Here is a 23,657-nt window from a genome sequence, read left to right as displayed (position 1 = left end):
ATGTCGTACATAATCGTCTATATTTTAGTATAGAATATGAAAATCAATTCTTTCAGCTCCATAAACTATAAAAGAAAGAAATTTTCTAAGTAAATGTTTGTTGTAATAAAAAAATATTGACAAAAACAAATGTCTGTATTATTTCGCCATGTTAGTTTTTATTTTGGTGCTGCAGTACTTGAAAATACGTGGTCTTGCATATATCAGCTCGCTTCCAAGTGTCTGTTACCACGTTCAACGTCTCCGCTATATAGGAAAACACCTCGCCGAGACATGTCGCCATCGCTGTTGAATACAAACACGGCACACGATGTTATTTGTATAGAGTTTTTTTCATCTACACAAGACCTCGGTTCATGGTTATTATTTATGATAACATTTCAATGAACGTCTATTATAAATAGATTATAGTTTTTTATTTGAACAGTTCTATCAAGATGGACATAACCGTCGTAATTTATTTTACGTAAGAACGTAATGGAATTACAAAGATACTTTATTAATGTACAAAAATAATGAAGTATTTTCCTTTCAATGTTGCTTATGAAAAGCAGTATTCTATACCAATGATCTTCTTGTGGCTTCGTACACGTTTTAGGGTTTGGTTTTCAAGTGTAAATAAAAAAGTACCCTATGTTCTTTGCTTAGAAGTTGTTTAGAAGTTTCACACCAAATTTCGCCAAAGTTGGTTCAGTGGTTTGGTCGTGAGAGCGATAGAAAGACAGACTGACAGTGTTCCTTTCGCATTTATAATATTAGTATAGATTTCGTTTAATCTTGATGAATGTTTGTCTTTTCGTCTTTTGTGTATTTCTAAACCATTAATTTGTTTGACTACAAACTTTCGAGAGCTGTTCGTACTTGCGTATCGCCTTCGCGGCAAGGCCAGAAAAATACATTATATTTGTCCTTCAATATAAACGTTTGTAGAACCTTATAAACTTGTTTTATTATTAATGTCCACAGAACTGAAAACTCAATAGTTATTTCTTATAAATATTTGCGTCGATATGGCACGTGTATTGATTTCTAGACATCCATTATAACTGAAGCCTTGGGAAAATCGATTCGCATTCAATGCGGATTACTAATATATAAAATGTGAATAGAGTAGAATAATTATAGAAAGGCTTTTATTCTAACCGAAAACAAAAATTCTGTCTAAATACTGAACGCTCATTGGTCAACTATTCCATCAGTGGATACCGTATTGGTATGGACCAATGATTGTCCAGATTAAAGTTATATAAGTCAGTCTAATGTTCAGCGTAAACATCACTGTTTCAGTAAAAAGAGGGAAATGTCTCTAATACAATATCTCACATCGGAAAATCATAGATTGTGTTCATTTCGTTTTGCCTTTTTAATAACACTAATGTTTTAATTTTTATTTTCAATAAGCTGCTTTTTTCTCCTGTATTTTGGGGTCTTAACATACTAATGAACCTGCTCGTTAATTTGACAAGAATGAATATATAAATATAATTTTGATTGAAAAAAACTTCTTTCTAACCTAACCTAACCTGCTCGAATCTTCATTTTAACAGAATGAAAAGAAGTATTTCGATAATCTAAAATAATGTCTAGTCAAGCTTAACACGTGTGGATAGTGTCGCACGTGAGATCGTATATCGCCAACGCTTAATGCTCGTGCAGAACCCAAGTCTGCAATGCAGATGGTAGATCGTATCCAACGTAAACAATGCAGCAGAGCGGCCCGCTACATAAAATTGAATGGAATCATAGTTGATACGTTTTTGCAGTTGTAAATAATATCCTTACGAACTTTGTTTAGCGTTTAGTTAAACAGTGATTTATCTCTTTCTGACATCATTGATATGATATTTGAAAGAAGAAGACAACATTGTTTTACTAATCACCCCCTAAAATCTATACTTCCATATTAATATTATAAATGTAAAAGTAACTCTGTGTCTGTCTGTCTCTTTTTCACTGCCAAAGCAATCTACCGAATTTGACGAAATTTGGTATGAAGCAAACTTGAACTCCAAGGAAGGACATAGGCTACTTTTTTTTGCTGAACCCAAGACAACCAACCCCTTAAACGCGAGTGAAGCCGCGGGCGAGAACTAGTAATTTATACAGAAAGCCTCAAGAGTTTAAAGATCAATAGAGGTATTGTATTATTCGCACCGCAAAACTATGGAATACTTTGCCTGAGTCTATTAAGGGTAAAAAAAAGACGAACCTACACTAATCGCAGAGGACGAGCCTAAAATGTAAAAATGTCAAATGCGACATTGATTATAAATAATTAAAACTAAAGGATACACGTAACAAAATGGCGCATCATCGTAAGTCGGTTGTCGGTTTCACGAGTGGTGGTACAAAGCGAATGCTTACAGAATCGCACTGAAGAATAGATAAGAAAGTAAAATTACATAACTATGACTATTTTAAGTCATTTTGTTCTAGAATTGAATCGATATTTTTGTCTCATGTTCTCGTATTCGTTTAAGCTAATATTATAATTTCGAGGACGATAAAATTGTTTATGGAAATAAACCGCTTTCGCGATACGTATTTACGAGATAAGTTTATTTTTTATGATCGATAGATTCTTTCAAAAATATAATTATTTACGTAGACATTTATTTCGCAATTACGAAAGACCGTATGAGATAATGTTTATATTACAATATCTAAAAGGCATAAGCGACTTTAACAATCAACTAGAGTATCAGGATTGATGTCATATCACTATTTGTATTTATTTAGATCCATATGGATTTCTTTATTTCAATATTTATCATTCCATGACGGCCATATTGTTTTTTGAAGTGATAACTTCTTATGGGAGGGTAAACCGCTTCGTAACGTAACGCGTTACGGCGACAGTCAGTCTGGATTCCCTTTCTCTTATACATTCTTAGTTACAATTTAGTACTAGTACAAATTAAGAATAAGATATATTTTATAAAAGAGTTTATTACATCCTTTCCTTACATTAACGTATTGATATGCATAAAATTTAAGTAATAACCGAAGCTTTTCTCAAGTTAAACAATTTCAATATTAAATAGATCAACTTAGATTAGTTTAAGTTATCATTTCTGTCGGACTTCCCGAGAAGCACACGTGTTTATTTATATAATATTTACATTATCGTTAATCCTATTTAAATTTGTTGAGTAAGTTTATTCCATTTCTTATTAAATTTTGTTAGTGTCTGCTAGATATATCGAGATCAAAATAAATTTATTCAAATAGTGATTCATTTTATTCCACGTTTGTTGATGGATTAGAGAGAATCGAATCGATATTAACTTTTGAATTGCAATTTCGCAAGAATACATAAAAACTGAGCTGAGGCCATTTGGGTAGAAAACGTGGATCTTAACTGAACGTTGCAGGTTCAGATAAAGGTACATAACCTTTGGTTTTGGTAGTTTTAAAACTAGATTGTCTCATTGATATACTATACAGGTACCGAATTTCTGGATGCAAACCCTTACTTCCAGACTCCGGGCAGATACTAAGATTTTTTTAGACAGAAAAATCGAATTATTTATTGTAGGCGCGAACTGGTGTCTGGATCTAGAATCTCGGGATCTGTGGCTTTACACGTAGCCACTAGGCCAACGAGAAAGTCAGTAGTGTTATACAACACAAATATCTATATGAATGAATATAATTCGTTTATTCGTCAATGAGTTTATCTATGGTAAAACAACTTATCTTAAAAGATAAAAATATCTAATAAACACGGATGCAATAACATAATAAAATACTACGATGCTCAATAAAGTCCAGTGATAAGCACGCGAATCTCATGAATCTTAGAATAATAACAAACAGTTTTCATGTGTTTAATTTGTATTTATAATTCATCTCCTAATCGGTATTGAAAGAAAATGAGCAAATCTGTATTGGATGATGATTAGTAACATGTTTCCATTTACCCGCATTCGAGCAGCGTGGTGTAATGAGCTCCGAAACTTTTCAAAAGGAGACGAGGACTTAGCCGAGTTATGGGCCATTAACAGTTCCTTCAAGGTGATTTCGTGCTCTTTAAAAAATTTGAACCTGTTACAAAGTAGTTTAATGTATAATATTTTGATGAGGTAAGTGTAAAGTTTGCGTTTGCGTGGAAAATATCGTGAGGAAACCTGCACGTGCCTTATTTCAATGAATTTCTGCCACGTGTATCCAACCAACCAACATTGGAGCAGCGTAGTGGAATAACCTCTAAATATTCTAATTAAGAGAAGAGGAGGCCCCTTAGCCCAGCTGTGGGATCTTTGGAGGCTGCTACTTTTGATTATATGTTTCATAATTTCATGATTTATGGAGTTAGGTAATAAGGTTTAATGGTCTATATGAATTTCTTTACATTATTGTGCTTGTAATAAATGTTTGATACTTAGATTTAGACATATTTATCGTACCGTCTTTGGCCATTCCTTGTTAAATAGCGCTATTGATATAACTGGGATATGGGCACAGTAACAGGACGTTTGCAACCGTGATGGCACGATGGAAGAGACGGAGCAGGTACCGCTGGTTCTCTAGTGGGTATTCCGGTGCACTCAGCATCGGCGAGTACCGCATAATATCGAATGAATGGATATTTTTTACACTCGTCAGATTCGTGTTTAAAGAGATTTTGTTGTACGGCATAAGGACTTTGAAAAATAAATAAATTATGGAGCGTGTGTTTAGTATGTCTTTATCATCTGTATCGGTGATGATGGTTTTGTAGATTGTAGTCAATATGACCAGTTTTTTATCTATTATTTTTGTGATATCACTTAATCTGATACGTCGTTAGTGTTTGTCTCTGTTCTTTATATAGTAACTAGAGACACACCCCGGTTTCGCACAGGTGAAATTTAAATTTAGCATTAATGAAAATGATATTACCTATATATGTATCGTAAATATCGTACATTTTAAATTGATAATATTTCTTCTCTCGCGTGGTTCTTGTTGTAAATTAGAGACACTTCATCATAATAAGTATGCTTCACTGGTTGCTATCTAGTTGTGGTAATCAAATTTTACTCAAAATCATCATAATTGCTTAATATTTTATACGATTCACGATTTATGTGTCGTGATTGTATCACGCTTTCGTTATATTAGATCGAAGACACCCAAGAAACGAAGGTAACGTGCCAAGAAAATTTGGACATATTTTGATATAGAAAGTGCAATCTTTATTTAAAATAAATTAATAGCACTTAGACTATAAATAAATGATTCGTATTAGCCAGATCTTATATTTTGATTTTAATTGACGAGTGCTTTGATTAAATTAATAATTAAATTGCCTACAAATTAACGTAAAATACAAATAAAATCACCAAAAGTTGAAATTGCAAAGTTCTACGGTATCAAATCACTGCCAATTTAACTGAATGACTAATCAACTTGTTTTAACGAAATCAAGTATTTCACAAATGTCCAGAGATACTCAGTGCTTTAGCCGCAGGTCTTCCTTGTACTTCGTTTCCCAAAGATGTTTCCGAAAGTAAAACTGATTATTCTGTCATGATACTTGGTATTTATAGTGCAGTTGTTTATGCTTCTTCAGTTCATAGATAACTTTTTAAACTCACACATTTTTTTTTAAAGAATATACCAATTTGACTATGATTATATTAACGAATTATAAAACAACCCCCCCGCCCACCTATATCTGTCTGAACGCGAAAAACTTAAACAAATGAATTTTCAAAAGTTTTTCACAAATGGACGAAGTTATTCACGTGGAAAGCTTAGGTGTGTAATGCATTAATGTTTTGTGTGAATTGACTTAAATATGGAGATGTTTTATCGAAGATCGGATTTTTTTCTTATTATTAAATTTTAATTTGCATGTTCAGATAAAAGTACTGGTTTATATAATAATGGGCCGATTCCTCGATTCAGTTGGTTCGTCTTGTTCACTAATCTTTATTGATAGTACGTCAGGTGTTCCTTGTTATCAGTCCAAACATTATTATCTCTAATTGTCGAAATCGTAGGGTGAAATGGAAAGTATCTGATTAAAGCGCATTAATTTATTCAAAAGTAATACAATAATGTCTCGATAAAATATATTTTATCAATGTTTTGTTAAGACGTTGGAAGCCACTGCCTAATCTGGCCAATGTTTTAGTCACGTCCAACAATTTATTACTAATGATTTTTTTACCTGAATTTACCTCGTTAGTCTTAAAAACAACGGTATTTTTTATTTTTATAGTTCTTGCAAATGAAACACCTGATGTTAAGTCGTCACCAATGTCCATAGACATTGGTGCAAAAAAGATAACTATTTCTTATATCGCCAATGCACCACCGACTCTGGAAACTGTGACGTTACGTCTCTTGTACCTGGCTAGCACCCTCTAAACTAGATCACAACTGTACTAAATATTGTCGTTTGGCGGTAGAATTACACGTGACACTGGGTGGTACTTACCCAGACGGGCTTGCACAAAGCCCTACCGCTAAGTAAGAAATTATGTTACATTAAATTTATGTTATCTATATTGTAATAATATTTTTTTTGATTGTTGCTACTTTTCAAACTGTATATAGTTTTACGTGTAGCTGTGTACCATACATGAGTACTGCTTGACTGCATGGGATTAAAGTCAGATATCGCAACGTTTCACTTGATTACAAGTAATTACAAAGAAACACAAACAATTAATTATTAAAAAATAAGTTGAGCAATTTTTAATTTTCTTATCATACATTATTGTTATTAAAAAGACTTCTTAAGAGTTGAGTTTAAGTAAAAAGTTATATGCGACATTGACCAAATTTAACCTCTAAGGAATCAGGCCTTAGCCTTAGCCCAGCAGTGGGAAATTTACAGGCTGCTAATGTATGTAATGTAAGGAATCAATTCAAAATTGAGTATCACCGTTAGTCAGCTCTCAACCTAATGTTGTCTTAGATTTTCGCGATTATTACACATTGAAATAAAACTAGTTTTTTAACGGATTTAATCGCGTATATTAATTATTTTATTTTAACATCCCGACGTTTCGAGCACTTTGCAGTGTTCGTGGTCACGGGCAGACTAAGGTGACATTTGTCTGTTCGAATTAAAAAGAAATATTATTTGCAACTACCGCCAACGATTTCTTAATTGGTATCTTGAGTAGCGTTCCGGTTGCACGCAGAAGGCACTAACTGTATCTTTAGGTCTTGCAGTCTGTTGGATTTGGGATTTTAAATTTTTAATAAGTGGATCCCAAGTGTTAGAAAGTCTCCAACCATCTTCTCTATTGAAGTTCGGATGTTTTTGAATTTCAATAGCCTCACGTATCATTCTAGGAATGAATCTGTGTTCTCTAGCGAGGATCTGTGGTTTATCAAATCGAATAAAATGGTTGGGTTTATCCAGAGCATGTTCACAGACTGCAGACTTTGAAGAACGCCTATTTTTGACATCTCCTATATGTTCCTTGACCCTAGTACCGATGCTTCTCTTTGTTTGACCTATGTAAGATAAACCACACTCACATTCGAGTTTATATACTCCCGCAGTTTGTAAAGGGATATTACTCTTGATTGGTCTCAAGAATTGGCTCACTTTCTTATGAGGCTTGTAAATGGTTTTAATCGAAGCTCGCTTCAAGATATTGCCAATCCTGTCTGTAACTCCCTTCACATATGGTAGAAATGCAGGTTGTCGCTCAACTGTGGGTGGCTTGATACGGCTTCTGCGATGCTGGCGAGGCACGGGCAGCTTGTTCTGGTGGAGTGCAAGCTTGACCTGAAGTAGCTCGTCCTCTAGGTGTTCAGCATCGCAGAGATGGTGGGCTCTCTGAAACAAAGATTTGCCAACGGTAGCTAACTGACTAGGGTGGTGGTGCGAGTCACCATTGAGGTATTTATTGGTGTGTGTGGGTTTCCTATAAACTGTGTGACTTAATGTATTGTCAGGATTCCTGATAATAAGGATGTCAAGAAAAGCTAAAGAATTATTTGCCTCTAATTCCATAGTAAATTGAATGTTTTTATTTATAGAATTGAGATGTACTAAAAATGCAGATGTCAGATCACTAGGTAGTATTGTGAAAGTGTCATCTACGTACCGTTTATAAAACCTAGGTGTTATTGGTCCGGAGCGAAGAGCCCTCTCCTCTAGGTCTTCCATGAATAAATCAGCGACCACGGGGGATACTGGGGAACCCATGGCTACTCCGTCAACTTGTACATAGAATTCATCATTCCACAATAAATAACCAGATGTGAGGCAGTGATGTAACAGCTCTGCATATTCAATAGGCATGTTGTGTGTCTGTAGCTTCCTCTTGACAATTTCGATGCAGTCTTGTATGGGTAAGGAGGTATACAATGACTGGACATCAAAACTAACCATTGTCTCATTGTTGGTTAATTTAAGGTCTTTGATTTCACCAACAAACTGGTAAGAATCCTTGACATACGCCGCAGTGTGTCCTCGGAGGGGTGATAGTATCCTTGCTATGTGTTGAGCCAATCTATATGTTGGTGTATCGATTTGGCTTACAATAGGACGCAGCGGAGCACCAGTTTTATGGATCTTAGGTAACCCATACAGTTTTGGTGGCTTTGCACATGTAGGCACGAGTGATTTTTTGTCCAGATTTAATTTTTCTTGATGTTTAGATATTAACGCGGATGTCTTTTTAAGAATATTATTAGTAGGGTCTTTAGTTACTTTTTTATAAGTTTTTACATCCGATAAAATCGCGGAAATTTTCTGGTTATAATCACACGTATCCATCACAACGGTCGCGTTTCCCTTATCAAATCACTCGTGCCTACATGTGCAAAGCCACCAAAACTGTATGGGTTACCTAAGATCCATAAAACTGGTGCTCCGCTGCGTCCTATTGTAAGCCAAATCGATACACCAACATATAGATTGGCTCAACACATAGCAAGGATACTATCACCCCTCCGAGGACACACTGCGGCGTATGTCAAGGATTCTTACCAGTTTGTTGGTGAAATCAAAGACCTTAAATTAACCAACAATGAGACAATGGTTAGTTTTGATGTCCAGTCATTGTATACCTCCTTACCCATACAAGACTGCATCGAAATTGTCAAGAGGAAGCTACAGACACACAACATGCCTATTGAATATGCAGAGCTGTTACATCACTGCCTCACATCTGGTTATTTATTGTGGAATGATGAATTCTATGTACAAGTTGACGGAGTAGCCATGGGTTCCCCAGTATCCCCCGTGGTCGCTGATTTATTCATGGAAGACCTAGAGGAGAGGGCTCTTCGCTCCGGACCAATAACACCTAGGTTTTATAAACGGTACGTAGATGACACTTTCACAATACTACCTAGTGATCTGACATCTGCATTTTTAGTACATCTCAATTCTATAAATAAAAACATTCAATTTACTATGGAATTAGAGGCAAATAATTCTTTAGCTTTTCTTGACATCCTTATTATCAGGAATCCTGACAATACATTAAGTCACACAGTTTATAGGAAACCCACACACACCAATAAATACCTCAATGGTGACTCGCACCACCACCCTAGTCAGTTAGCTACCGTTGGCAAATCTTTGTTTCAGAGAGCCCACCATCTCTGCGATGCTGAACACCTAGAGGACGAGCTACTTCAGGTCAAGCTTGCACTCCACCAGAACAAGCTGCCCGTGCCTCGCCAGCATCGCAGAAGCCGTATCAAGCCACCCACAGTTGAGCGACAACCTGCATTTCTACCATATGTGAAGGGAGTTACAGACAGGATTGGCAATATCTTGAAGCGAGCTTCGATTAAAACCATTTACAAGCCTCATAAGAAAGTGAGCCAATTCTTGAGACCAATCAAGAGTAATATCCCTTTACAAACTGCGGGAGTATATAAACTCGAATGTGAGTGTGGTTTATCTTACATAGGTCAAACAAAGAGAAGCATCGGTACTAGGGTCAAGGAACATATAGGAGATGTCAAAAATAGGCGTTCTTCAAAGTCTGCAGTCTGTGAACATGCTCTGGATAAACCCAACCATTTTATTCGATTTGATAAACCACAGATCCTCGCTAGAGAACACAGATTCATTCCTAGAATGATACGTGAGGCTATTGAAATTCAAAAACATCCGAACTTCAATAGAGAAGATGGTTGGAGACTTTCTAACACTTGGGATCCACTTATTAAAAATTTAAAATCCCAAATCCAACAGACTGCAAGACCTAAAGATACAGTTAGTGCCTTCTGCGTGCAACCGGAACGCTACTCAAGATACCAATTAAGAAATCGTTGGCGGTAGTTGCAAATAATATTTCTTTTTAATTCGAACAGACAAATGTCACCTTAGTCTGCCCGTGACCACGAACACTGCAAAGTGCTCGAAACGTCGGGATGTTAAAATAAAATAATTAATATACGCGATTAAATCCGTTAAAAAACTAGTTTTATTTCAAGCTCTCAACCTTTCACAAGTGACGTACAGAGAGTTCTTACAGAACTGCTCTGCACCTTCCACTTTCTTAATGTTTATAAAAATATATTACGCATTGATTGATGCAATCTATATCCTAGTTAGGTTAACAAATTAAAATAGATACATACGAATCGTTATTGTGCCTTGCCTATCTGTTGCCTTGTACACACTTTGTTCAAAACACTCGAAACTTTTTTCATAAATCAGAGAACAATGCTCCATGTCCTAAGCCAAGATAGCATACATTTTATTTATAAAATAAAGGGTAAAAATATATTGATATCTTTACACTTTTGATTCGTTTTGGTTTCACTCTTATCATCGTCGATAATAAGTCAGGTGTTTATCATTATTTACAACATTATCTATATAAAGAAATTAAAGATGTCGTTGCTGAAAATGGAAAATATTCGTAAAATGTCGTAGGCGTATCAAGAGGCGTCAGATAAGAGGTCGTTCGTAGAAAACTACCAAATTATATCTTTGTGTCTATTTTTGGACGCGACATTATAATGTTTTTATAAGTTCATGTTTCTTAAACAATGTTTTATTTTTTGGTGGCCCTAATAATAGGCCACCTGATGATAAGTGGCTCCATTCCAACTTTCCCATATATATTAGCGTTGTAAGAAATATTGAAAGTATGAGTCGAATTATCATCAATGGAAACTTTTTAATAGCCAAACTTTTTTCAATCCAACTTCGGAATCTTAAAAAGTAAAATACATAGTTTGAATTATGATGATATGCTAACATGGAATGGTTTCCAGGGATATACAATAGGTAACCCTACGTTTTAAGAACGAACGAACGAATGAGACACCAGTCATTGTTCGTTTTAATATTACCAAATTTTATGTATCTTTATTTCCTTTGTCGTCGAATCGTTTTCGAATTTCAAATTGGATCTCATAAAATTTGTAAGGAATTCTGTGTTATCTGAATAATTTTGTAAGCAACTGTTCAAAGTGATTTGATTTGAAATCATCTATCGGTCATTGCTGTTTTTACTTTCGATCATTTTAAGTTACGTTATTCAAGAGGCGGATCGTTAGTCAGGGTTGCCAAGTGAACTAAAAATATCTACCGTCTGCTCTGGCTCGGGAGTCGTGAGTGACAAACGTAACTGTGACGTGGGATGGTGAAATTTTAATTGCATTACATTGTAATGACAGTGGATATAGAATTAATGGGTGTGTAGTGGGATACCCGGTTAGCACGGAGTTGCTTTCGCTATCAAGTAAAAATATACTTCAATATTTTGTTCATTAAAAGAGTACTTTTAGAAAAAAAGTCCTGGATTTAGTCTCGGGTTCCATCACAGGACACTAATTATTGTAAAAAAATAAACAGCATTGTAAATCTGTTTATTTGAAAAGAGCAACTATGCGAGTTTCTTGCCGTTTCTTCTCGGTGCAGGCTGTTTTCCGAAACGGTGGTAGTTTTTTAATATCGACGATTGAAAAACGCTTCGTTGTGAACTTTACTTGAATAAAATTGATTTGGTTTCAAGTAGGCTTTTGAATCGTCATTTAACAAACTATTTAAAGTAAAGCTACCATCGGTATATTGTGTATTAAATAACAAATACAATTGAATTATTTAATGACGTTTGAAAATAATTAAATAAAAAAAAATATAACAAAAAATAAGTTGTAATAAAGTTATATTAAGCCGTATGTAATAAATAGATAAAGAAAGAGGGGGAAAGGTCTCCTGGAGGCCAACACTTTTTCCTTACGTATGAAATGTCGCCAGCTTAGTCTACAGCCAGTTCAGTTCGTAAAAGAACTTCGTTTCATAAATTCTAGTGCCAGTTTTTTGTATTTTATCTTGATGGTAGAAGAATCGGATTAGATGTAACTAGTTAACTACTCGCATAAGTGAATCGTATCGTACACTTGGTTGGTGGTGCATCGGCGATGTAAGGAATGGTTAATATTTCCTTTAACGATAATGTCTATAGGATGTGGTGACTATATACTATCATGTTTTCCTGGGTGGTAGGGCTATGTGCTAGTCCGTCTGGGTAGGTATCATCCGCTCATCAGATATTCTATCGTCAAATGACAGTACTCATTATTTCTGCTTTCCAGTTTGAAGGGTGAGGCAGTGTAACTACAGACACAACGGACATATTATCTTAACTCCCAAGGTTGGTGCCGCATTGGCACCACTGATCATCAGATTACCGACCTACCGACCGACCTACCTATTGTTAAAAAAAAAGGACTTATTTCAGCCTAGTTCTTATCCGACAAGTGTCTTAGAGTGTATCGTACGATATCGACCTTCGTTCCAGAAAGAATCCACTTATAATAAACGTAATTGTTATATATGTATGTTTGTAATGGAGTATTAATTTATTATACTACAATATACCTTTTAAGTACAGTATAAAAAGACGTGGGACTATCAAGTCACCACTGCCCAATGATATCAAGAAACAGACCTTATGTCTCTTGTGCCTGTAGATACAATACTAATTAAAGTATAACTTTTCGACGGTAGAATTGAGGAGTGTGTGGTATCTACACAGACGAGCTTGCACAAAGCTCTAACACCAATTGTAGGACTTCGTCAACGTCACTTTAGTTATTTGTATGTGTGATTGTGTGTCCCCTACATTAGTTACAACAAATCAATCATTACCAAGATTAAAATGTATTCAGTTTATATTTTAATAATTATTACTAATAAAATGTTTATATTCATAACTTTATAATATATATTATTTATTATTCATAATATATTATGTATGTTTTATTTCATTGTGTATGTTGAGTACCTACATTATATATAGCGTAAGCAACTACGTCTTTGCCACGTGTTTTACGATAAGACTCGTTCTTTTTTCAAACTTTTTTCTTTTTTAATGTATTGTGTCAAGAATTTTATTGTATAGTCTATACGTTAATGGCTTAACCAGTGTCAAAAGTCAACGCACCTAAATATAAAAAGAACAAAGACGGTGTCACACGTATAGAATAAATACATATGATTTATTCCTTTTGATAACACTATTAGCGTTCTGTCGTGTTTGGCGCGCAGTCGAGTTGCGATACTCGGACCGGTCTATCATACGTTCGTAACGTGATTATATATATTAGACGCATCACTATTGTCTCTCGTGTTCGAATTATGAATATTTAAAATTATTTTGTTGAAATTAAAGAAAAAGGTTTTTTATAGTATCGCATTTATTATAATCGTAAATAAGTTTTTTTTTTTTTTACGAATATTAAGTTTTTGTTGTTAAGTGTCTGTTAAGTCTGGTTTATATTAAATCAATGATATAAAAACGGGTTCTTTATGGTGTCGTGTTAGTGATATATTGATTTTGAAGATTTAATTATTTTTATAATTATTGTGAATGACTTTGATGTCAGAGTGAAATAGCGATTAGTTATTTTGGCGGCTTTTTTTTTCTTGGCAACATTTACGCATTTCAGTCTACAATTGGATTTGGATTGTTTAAGAATGTGTTCAAGTGAGTATTAATATGTTACATTGTTTTAAAGAATTTTCTAGAAGTTTAAATAGTTGTTTAAATTTTGTTCTCTTTTTAAATTTTTTTAATCGATTCAAAACGTTTTGATGAAACCGTTAATAAATCTATACTAAGATTATAATTGCGAAAATAACTCTGTCCGTTTGTTACGCTTTGACGACCAAACCACTTGACCGAATTTGATTAAGTTTGTAACGAAGTAAGCTTGAGACCCAAGGAAAAATAAAGGCTACTTTATACCTAACACCTACTTGGTGCTATTGCTATTGTTTGATAATAAAATACTAGCGCCTAGCCCGGCTTCGCACGGATGCAGTTTATTAATAGAGAAAATTATGTTATATTAATAAATGTATACCCTATAACACACATCAATAATGTAGCTTACTACCAGTGAAACAATTTGTAGAATTGGATCATCAGTTCCGTAGATTACTCAATACAAACCAACAAACATAATATACATTTTATTACATTAGATTAGCAGCCTGCAAATTTCCCACTGCTGGGTTAAGGCCTCCTCTCCCTTTGAGGAGAAGGTCTGGAGCATATTCCTCCACGCTGCTCCAATGGGGGTTGGTGGAATAGACATGTGGCAGGATTTCGTTGAAATTCGATACTTGCAGGTTTCCTCGCGATGTATTCCTTCACCGCCGAGCACGAGATGAATTATAAACACAAATTAAGCACATGAAAATTCAGTGGAAATCGAAATCATCGGTTAAGATGAACGCTTTAAATAATTGTACCATTTTTTTTTTTTAAATCGTTTCTATGTTCAATTGTGGAGTAAATGACACCGGTAACATATAAACAAAACTATACGAATATTATAAAGAGGATTTGTTTGTTTGTAAACGACGTGCAAACTAATAAACTGATTTTGATTCTTTCGTTATTATACAACTTTATCTTAAAGTAAATGACTTATAGTCACAAAGTGAATTTGAAGCGAGTGCAGCCGCGGGCACGGCTTGTATGTAAACAGCTGTGCTGTGGTCGCGCCTCGAATAAAACAGGTCATTTAACTTAGCAACTATTTCGATATATATTGTTTCACTTTATTTATTGGAGTTATTATAACTTATCGGATATCCAAAATAAAATCTTATCCGTAAACTTGACTGAAACCGATAACATTTTTTTTTTTTATTATAATTTTGTTTTTCCATCTGGAAACCGGGTGTTATGCGGAGGAATGAGGACCATGTCGTGAGAAAGGTTTTGAGAATGGATGTGGATGGATATAGAGGGGACGACCAAAGAAACGATAGATGGTTTGTGTGAAAAACGATATGATTAGAAAGAATGTTACTTGTGAGATGACGTCCGACAGTATGGAAGAAGAAGACATGCTGCGCCGAGCCCAAGTAAAATTGGGATAAGGGCAGGAGGATGATGATGAATTTTGTTTTAGCATAGTGTTATACTTAAAGAGAGTAGCTAATTGTTTTCTAAGGCTACTAGTTTTTCCAGTGATTATACCTAATATTAAATAATTGCCTTTAAATAAAGTCAAATTAATATCTTGTAACTTTTTCTTTTAAAATTTCTAAATAATTGTATCCGTAATAATTTCGTGTCGGCAACCGTATCTGAAACCGGTAAAATATTATTCATATATCCGTGTATATCCAGATTTAGATTCCGTGTATTTCATTTCGGACATATCCATAACATCCCTGATTTACACAACGATGGCACTCGATTACTAAGCTGTTATCTGTCACTGGGCTGTATTTTTAATTTATAAAATTGTAATAGTTAACGTGTCAATTACACAGATTACGTGTATCGCTTAATAATAAACGTAATACGATTCAAATAATATGTTTATACTAATATTAAAGATGCGAAAGTAACTCTGGCGTTCTGTTATGCTTTCACGGCTAAACCATTGAATTCTGTGATATTTGGTACGAAGCAATGCCAAGAACTAGCATGAACCCCAAGGAAAGACATAAGTTTTTATGATATCGGTTGGCGCACGAGCAAATGGGCCACCTGATGGTCAGTGGACACCATCGGTCACAGATAATGGCGCTGTGAGAAGTTTTTGTATTCCTTACATCGCCAATGCGACACCAACCTTGGGAACTAATATGTTATGTCTCTACCCAGATGGGCTTGCGCAGAGCCCTACCACCAAGTAATATAAAGATAATTATTTATACCTAAAACCTAAAATCAGTGCCGGATTCAACTAAAGTGAAGTCCCATTATCGAAATGTCGCATTAATTGGATACAGATTCGATACACATTTGCTAAATAATATAGAAGAGCCGAGATGGCCCAGTGGCTAGAACGCGTGCATCTTAACCGATGATTTCGGGTTCAAGCCCAAGCAGGCACCACTGAATTATTTCATGTGCTTAATTTGTGTTTATAATTCATCTCGTGCTCGGCGGTGAAGGAAAACATCGTGAGGAAACCTGCATGTGTCTAATTTCAACGAAATTCTGCCACATGTGTATTCCGCCAACCCGCATTGGAGCAGCGTGGTGGAATATGCTCCAAACCTTCTCCTCAAAGGGAGAGGAGGCCTTTATCCCAGCAGTGGGACATTTACGGGCTGCTAATGCTAATGCTTGCTGAATAAATAAAAGTATAAATACATAATATAATAGTACACAATAAATATTTATTTTTTATTGGATTATTTTCGATAACTCAGTGGTCTGATCTAATCACTAATCCTGATTAAACGGCGAGAGAACACAGATAAACTTTCCATTTTACGCATTATAAGGAGAGTGTTATTAATATAAAATGTAAATCTACGTCATCAAATACGGCGATGAGGAAACGACAGACACGATATACTAAGGTGAAATGGAAACGCTACGTAATGTCTACGTTACACGAGACATAATGGATTAGTACAATGTCATTATAGCCTATTCCAATGGAAGTAGGAGAAAAGATAAACAAACCTTAGATTCACTAATAACTCAGCTATAATGTGCGCTACTAAGGGTTTACGATTCATATATCTTTATTTATAATACAACACTATTCACGCTTAACTACTTATTTTTATTTTACTTCCAAATTTCCGACAACAGTTTTGTTGACGTTCTAATTTCAATTTTTTCGCAAATCCATAGTGAACATCATAGATCCAGCTCTCGACCAATGATATCGCGTCAATTTGCTGTCAAATGTTGTTTATTTGGCTTTTCTCCTCTTATAGTTGGAATAGAGAATACGTACTTATAACCTTTACTAATATTAAAAATGCGTCTGTCTTTCACTGAACGTAATTTCATGAAAATTTGTATAAAGCTAGTTTATATTCCATGGAAGGACATAGGATACTTATTTTAGCTTACCGCCTGAAGACTAATCTCTTAAACGCGAGCGAAGCCGCTAAATTAACAACTAGTATTAATATGAAAATAAATGTATATTGCCACTGGAGGCTTGCTGATGCTGCAGAGGTCTTTAGTTCAATTACGTGTCGTACTATTAGAGCTTTGTTTGGTTTTTGTTTGTTAAGATATTTCCAGTAATCGTCATGATGTTGGCAGTTGCTTTAAGTTCGGACGGTATCCACCGACTTCTGTTCGAGAAGCCTATTTGTATAAGCTCCCAATCTATTATTTGTTCCCAGCGGTGGGATATTTACGGGCTGTTATTAAGACTATAATAATGTATTATTAAATGGCTTAAAAATAAATAATACCTAAAATTTATTGTTTGTCAAAATAAAAAAAAAATATGAAATTGTATTTTTGTTTTAGTTTCTTGGATATTGTCTCCCTTTTATGGGTATATTATTTGAAGTACCAGGTCTTGGTACCAGGGGTACCATTTATAATGAATTCTAACGCCAAATGTTAATAGTAAGTATTGTCGTTGTGGTATAATGTTTAATATTCAATGTGATGATTCGCTGTATGTCGAAGGGGTCATTGTTGACGCCGTCATTATTTAATTTTAATAATTCATTAGCTGCGGTAGTCATATTTGATTTGTTAGTTAAGTCTCATCAAAAGTCAAGTTCAAAAATCTTTATTTGAATTTAGAGTCATGACAATTACTCATTGAGTGTCGAGAAAATAAATCTAAAGCAACGGGTTGGAAAGAAATACGTCAGACCTCAGAAGTCTCGGCCGAAGGAACTCTGCGAGACGTTCTGTTTAAAAAGATATTTTATTTTTTAAATATTTGTTTTTAAAATGTGATTTTTGTGAAACATTTATCTTTAATCTTTAAACATTCTTGAAATTGTTATAAATTGTTGCTGCCTTCTCTTATAAGCGTTGTCACACAGACTGCACAACACTTTATTTTTCTCTACTGCACTTTACATCGAGGACGTTAGGTTTTAATTTATAATTAAACACAATTAGTAATTTTGTATTATAATTATTTATTTGCCAGCTCACCTTTCTTGTTCGGTGTCTAGCGAACGAAGCTGGTTTTCCGACTTTTATTATACGTTCAATTTCGAGTCAAAATAAAACTCATATTATTATTAATCGAAATAATTACTTTAATCTAAACGGAAATAATAAATTGTTATCGTGTGATATCGTTTTGTGATTTATTAAAATATAGTATATTTCCGATTTACTAAACTAAACACAGTCTGTAACAAAATGGATGAAGTTATATCTTTTTGAGCCTTGAGCCTTCCACCTGCCATATATTCTACCGCTGAAAGCAATATATAGATTTTTTGTGTTCCGATTATGTATGAGTAAGCTAGTATAAATACAGCCACAACGAACATAAAGTCTTAGTTCCCAAAAGTGGTGGCGATGTTTGATAGCCATGTATTAGAATTATTATTTTATATTTGTGATCCAATATGCTCACGTTTATATATTAATTGTCTGATACCTTGCAAATAGTTAAATATTTTGCTAATTAATGTAATTAACTGACTTAATTACCAACTCTAACAACCTCGTTATTATACTCTCTTTATCAGCCGTTATCAAATGAGTAGGTGTAATAAAAGAGTTAAAGGTTGAATATTATTTACGTATGTATATTTAAAAAAAATTTAGCCTAGTGTAAAAAAACTTCGTTATCGAATGTATTCGTGATTATATATTAATAATTGCGTAGTCGTTGTTTTAATAGCCTTGGAATTATTTTATCAACCGCTCGGGCATGAAAAATGACTCAATTTTTTAGTCCAATTGGGAATCATCTGGAACCGAGTTGGAAATCTGCCAAATATACTTATTTTTTCAGTTAATTTCCAAACTAAAGTCCTCAGTTAATTACAAACGTTTATGGTATGATGTTCATTTATATTAAAGATAATTACTCTATTACGTTATGACGACCTCCGTGGTCGTCAGTGTACACCGGTTTTCATGGGTACTCCACTCCGAGGTCCCGGGTTAGATGTAGAAAAAAATCATTAGTCTTCTATGTTGCCTTAGGTCTGGGTGTTTGTGGTACCGTCGTTACTTCTGATTTTCCATAACACGAGTGCTTTAGCTACTTACATTGGGATCAGAGTAATGTATGTGATGTTATCCAATATTATAAAAAAAAATTAATGTCAAGAACTATCTCTGTCTGTTATTCTTCCAGGGTCAAAACACTGGACCGAATTTGAAGAAATTTCGTACGAAACAAACTTGAACCCCAAATGACATAGCTTATTATATTTTGAAACTTGAAGACCAACCGTTTAAAAGCGAGCAAAGCCACGGGTGTTAAAAATAACTCGTTAAAAATAAAATAAGTTGGTCGAAATTGTCTGCTGTTTTACAAGAAATATTTGTACCTATATTTGCTTTTGGTACGTGTTTTGTTTACGAAACGGAGAGTAGACTTTTTGTTAGTGCGAAAAATAATCAGCTGGATAAATTTTAAGATAAAATGTTTACATATGATAAGCGTCTGAATTAAATATATGTTTGAAGATCAAACATGACTGCGTTGAATTCTGATAAGAATGGTGGCACCGTTATTTCTCGCCATTTTGTTTCTAGGCGATACTCTCGAATTGAGAGCTTTAATCGAATGGGGCTATTCACGTGCTTTATTGGTTTTGATTCATTTCGTTATTGGTAAAGGAAAACAATGTCAGGATTCCTGCCTATGTCAGAAAAAAATCTGACACAGTTCAATCTTCTGAATATGTTAACAGGAGTGACATACTGTTTGAATCACGAGCCATGGCAAGGCGGCTTCTTTTTAAAGGCTACTCTAATATGAAAATCCAGCTGAGATGGCCCAGTAGCTAGAACACTTGAATCTTAAACGGAGATTGGGAGGCAGGGCAAGCACTGCTAGCTTTTTATGTACTTAATTTGTGTCTATCGTGCTTGACGTTGAAATCTGCCCAGTGTTCGCACCAAATTGCTCCAAAATGTTCTAGTGTAAATATTAGGCTGTGAAATTTGAGGTCTTGGGTTGAAAACTATTAACAGCCCAGCATCTAGAACTTAGAAGTGTTGTACACTCCCGTGCCTCGGAAAGCACGAAATGCCGTCCTGCGGCTTTAACTCAACTATAAAATTGTTTTCTGCTAACGGTACTAACATATAATGAGTAATAAGAATTCAATATGTTTGCGTCGTGTGTCCGCTTCAGCGTTCCGAGATGAAAGACACGCAAAAACATAACGAGCAAGAAAAAGTGGCCAGAAGCAATTCCGGAGGTTATGTAACCAGTTTTAAACCTATATTGACAAGTTCATTGCACTCGTAGCATATTTTTGTTGCTAAAAAAAGGATATTTATGAATGAAACATATTTTATTTAAGTTTTCGTTTAATTGAATAAATAAATTCAAGTTTTAAAGTGTCAATGTTCTATCTTCTAACTGAATAAATAAAAATGAGCGAAGCTGGGCCGCTCGATAGTGTACATATAATTAAACAGACCAAAACAGTTCAGTGCCATTTTTCTCCTCAGATTGTCAATTGATGAGCTTTAGAGGTTACAACAATATATAAATGTAAAATAATTGTTTAAAAACTCTTCGAAATATATAAATTGATGTATGTTTCGTTGTGTGAACAGTTGAACACGTCTGTATTATTATAAACAAAGCATTAAATGTCCCTCGTGGCTCGTGTCCTAATGCGTGTGATACCCGTGACCCGCGTTCGCATTCGAAACAGCGGAGCGTTTGTTTGTACAAAACGAATTATGTTATCTCAACATTCCGTTTTTAATTTATCAGCAGAACTGAATCAAATCAATTATTTAGCAATTTTTTTTTTACTAAAAATTAGTTATTCAAAAACGAAAATTTAAACATGACATTAAACGTTACGTTTGTTGAACGAGTGTTTATTTTAATCGTAATTTTTTTTTTCAATAAATTTATATATGACGTCTAGTAGTTCTCAGGAATAATGTTATCATTTTGTTTGTATTATTTGTAACGCAGTTATCGTTGTTAGTATGAAGAGGTCCGTATCGTAATAGATCTCTCGAATATATCTAATTAACCCAAATGCCTTGACATTCAATATTTGTAAACAATCGCTCATGGCAGACACGTTGCGAATGATTTTGATATCAACTATTTCGCCTTCACCTAATGAATGCACGGTATCTGTTGAGCAGTGTTGCCATGATTATAGATTTATATTTATGTTTTACATATAAAAATATTTTGTACGTTATAATTTTAAATCTTATTACGGTTCAGATATAAAAAAATATGTTTGTTTTTCTTTTCCAGAAATTTAGTTTATGGCATTGCTAGAAACTTTTTTTTTTTAATATCGAGAACAAGAGCAAAGGTAAAAAGTCGTTCTTCCTAATCCATATTGGGCGAAGCCGTTCTCAACAAAGATAGATAGATTAGCCTTATAACATATAGCTCTAGTGCATATAATATACTTGTATCTCCTCACTCCAATAATCCGATAGTAGGGCAATATCAAATGTCGGAGAGAGCCACAGTATCAAATGATTCGCGTACTTTTTGCGTACTGCCGACTTCCAAACACTCGGCTCCTATTGAAGTTTATTGACTCGATCCAATATATAAGCCCCGTAAATAATAAACAAATACTTAGAGCTAATAATAAGAAAATGATTTTTGCAATCAAATTAACGCCGGTACTGCCGTACATAGTTATATGGATTAGAATTATAAACAGATACTACCTTGAATATTACATTTTAAACGCGAACGATTTTTTTATAAAGAAACGATATTTCATAAAAAATCCGCCAAGGTCTTTGTATGTCAACAATATTATGATTAAAATACGAAAGTGTCTGTATGTCTGTTACCTTGTCCCTCTTAAACCGATTTTGACGAAATTTTGTATAGATAAAAATTTAATCGTGAATATAAACAGGTTTTCTTTCCTAACAAATTTATTAATATAATATGAAAATGTTTTGAATTAACCAAATTTTTTTTTTTTTAATTTTGTTGATAATATTTTTTACTTTTGACCAGTAGGTACTATATATGTATGTAGGGGACAACTAAAAAAATGACGGATGGATTTTATGATAGACGATATGGCTAGAATGAATGTTACTTGTGAGATGACGTCCGACAGAGAAGTATGGAAGAAGAAAACATGGTGCGCCGACCACAAATGAAATTGGGATAACGGTAGGATGATGATGGTAGTATGGTGCTTTTACAGACTGTATGTTATTGTGTTCCAAATAAATAAGTATTATTTACAAATTCCAAGCAACCACGGAACGTACAATCGTCCACGTACGAGATACGGGTATCTATTTTCTGTATGTATCGTTAAGTACCGGAAAAGTGTTTGCATTTGAAAACTCGTTTTCGCAAGACTCAACGGTCGACAGGAAGCTGTTTGAATAATTTGGTAACATTAACATTTGGTTCAGTGGATAGCACATGGGTTTTAACTTAAGAATGTCGGTTCAAATTCGGACCCCACGAAGTTTTTGTTACCTTATGTTTGTGAGTTATAAATGTTAAACTAGTTAGAATAACATTTATATCTGGGTACACTTGGTATGGAAACCTGCATGTGCGTTCAATTTTAATCGTATTGAAGTTACATTTCACTATTAAGTGGAAAGGTTTTCTTTGCTCTTCTATGGATATTCATGAGTTATTACATTTTTATTATATTTAGGTTTTAATAAGTAACATTATTTTCTATCTATTTGTTTTGAAACATTGGGTCGTTATAGTTGACTTAAATTATTTATACAAATTATATTGTATAGAGCCACGGGAAACAGCTAGTTTAACATATTTTTAACTTTAGGATATTAAAAAAATGTAGCAAGAAAGATAATAATGTAATTACTCATTTCTTAAAGCAACACACATGCAAGACTTTCGGTGTTCTAGATGTTCATGGGTGATGATAGTCACTTTCCATCATGTGAACCATTAATGTAATGGTTGAAGCCATTACATAAATATATCTAATAATAATGATCAAGTGCTCGATTCAATTGTAATGTAATTATTATTGATTTATGTAAACAATAGAAGTATGTACGTATATGTTCAATTGTATCGAAATAACCATCAAGGCAAACCGCTTTTACGTAACAGCTCTCTGCCCTACAACCGCATTAATTACCTAAGTATACACGGGAGCCGATGTGGCCCAGTGGCTAGATCGCATGAATAGTAATCGAAGATTGCGGGTTCAAACGGCGTCAAGTGTTTAGTTTACTTGTACTTAATTTCCGTTACATGTCACCATGAAATTGTAAATAACGTTAGATTGTAATCAATCTCGCGAGATTGTGAAGCGTAACATACAGCTTATA

General features: G+C 34.3%; 1 protein-coding gene across 4 annotated transcripts in view; it reads left to right on the top strand.

Moving 5' to 3' along the window:
* The window catches only part of LOC125073270, a 100,738-nt gene that overhangs the window by 12,039 nt on the left and 65,042 nt on the right, over positions 1 to 23,657 (top strand). Inside the window, exon 1 of one of the 4 annotated variants that reach the window (XM_047684022.1) lies at positions 13,639 to 13,919. The exons of the other annotated variants lie outside the window; for them this stretch is intronic. The gene's annotated coding sequence lies outside the window, so the exon portion shown is untranslated. Of the gene's footprint in view, positions 1 to 13,638; positions 13,920 to 23,657 lie in introns of those variants that run through there. 4 annotated transcript variants of the gene reach the window in all.

Source organism: Vanessa atalanta, chromosome 24 (assembly GCF_905147765.1).
Source record: "Vanessa atalanta chromosome 24, ilVanAtal1.2, whole genome shotgun sequence".
NCBI classification, from domain to species: domain Eukaryota; kingdom Metazoa; phylum Arthropoda; class Insecta; order Lepidoptera; family Nymphalidae; genus Vanessa; species Vanessa atalanta.
The sequence above is the reverse complement of the archived record's forward strand: the minus strand, read 5'-3'. Positions and strand labels throughout refer to the sequence as shown.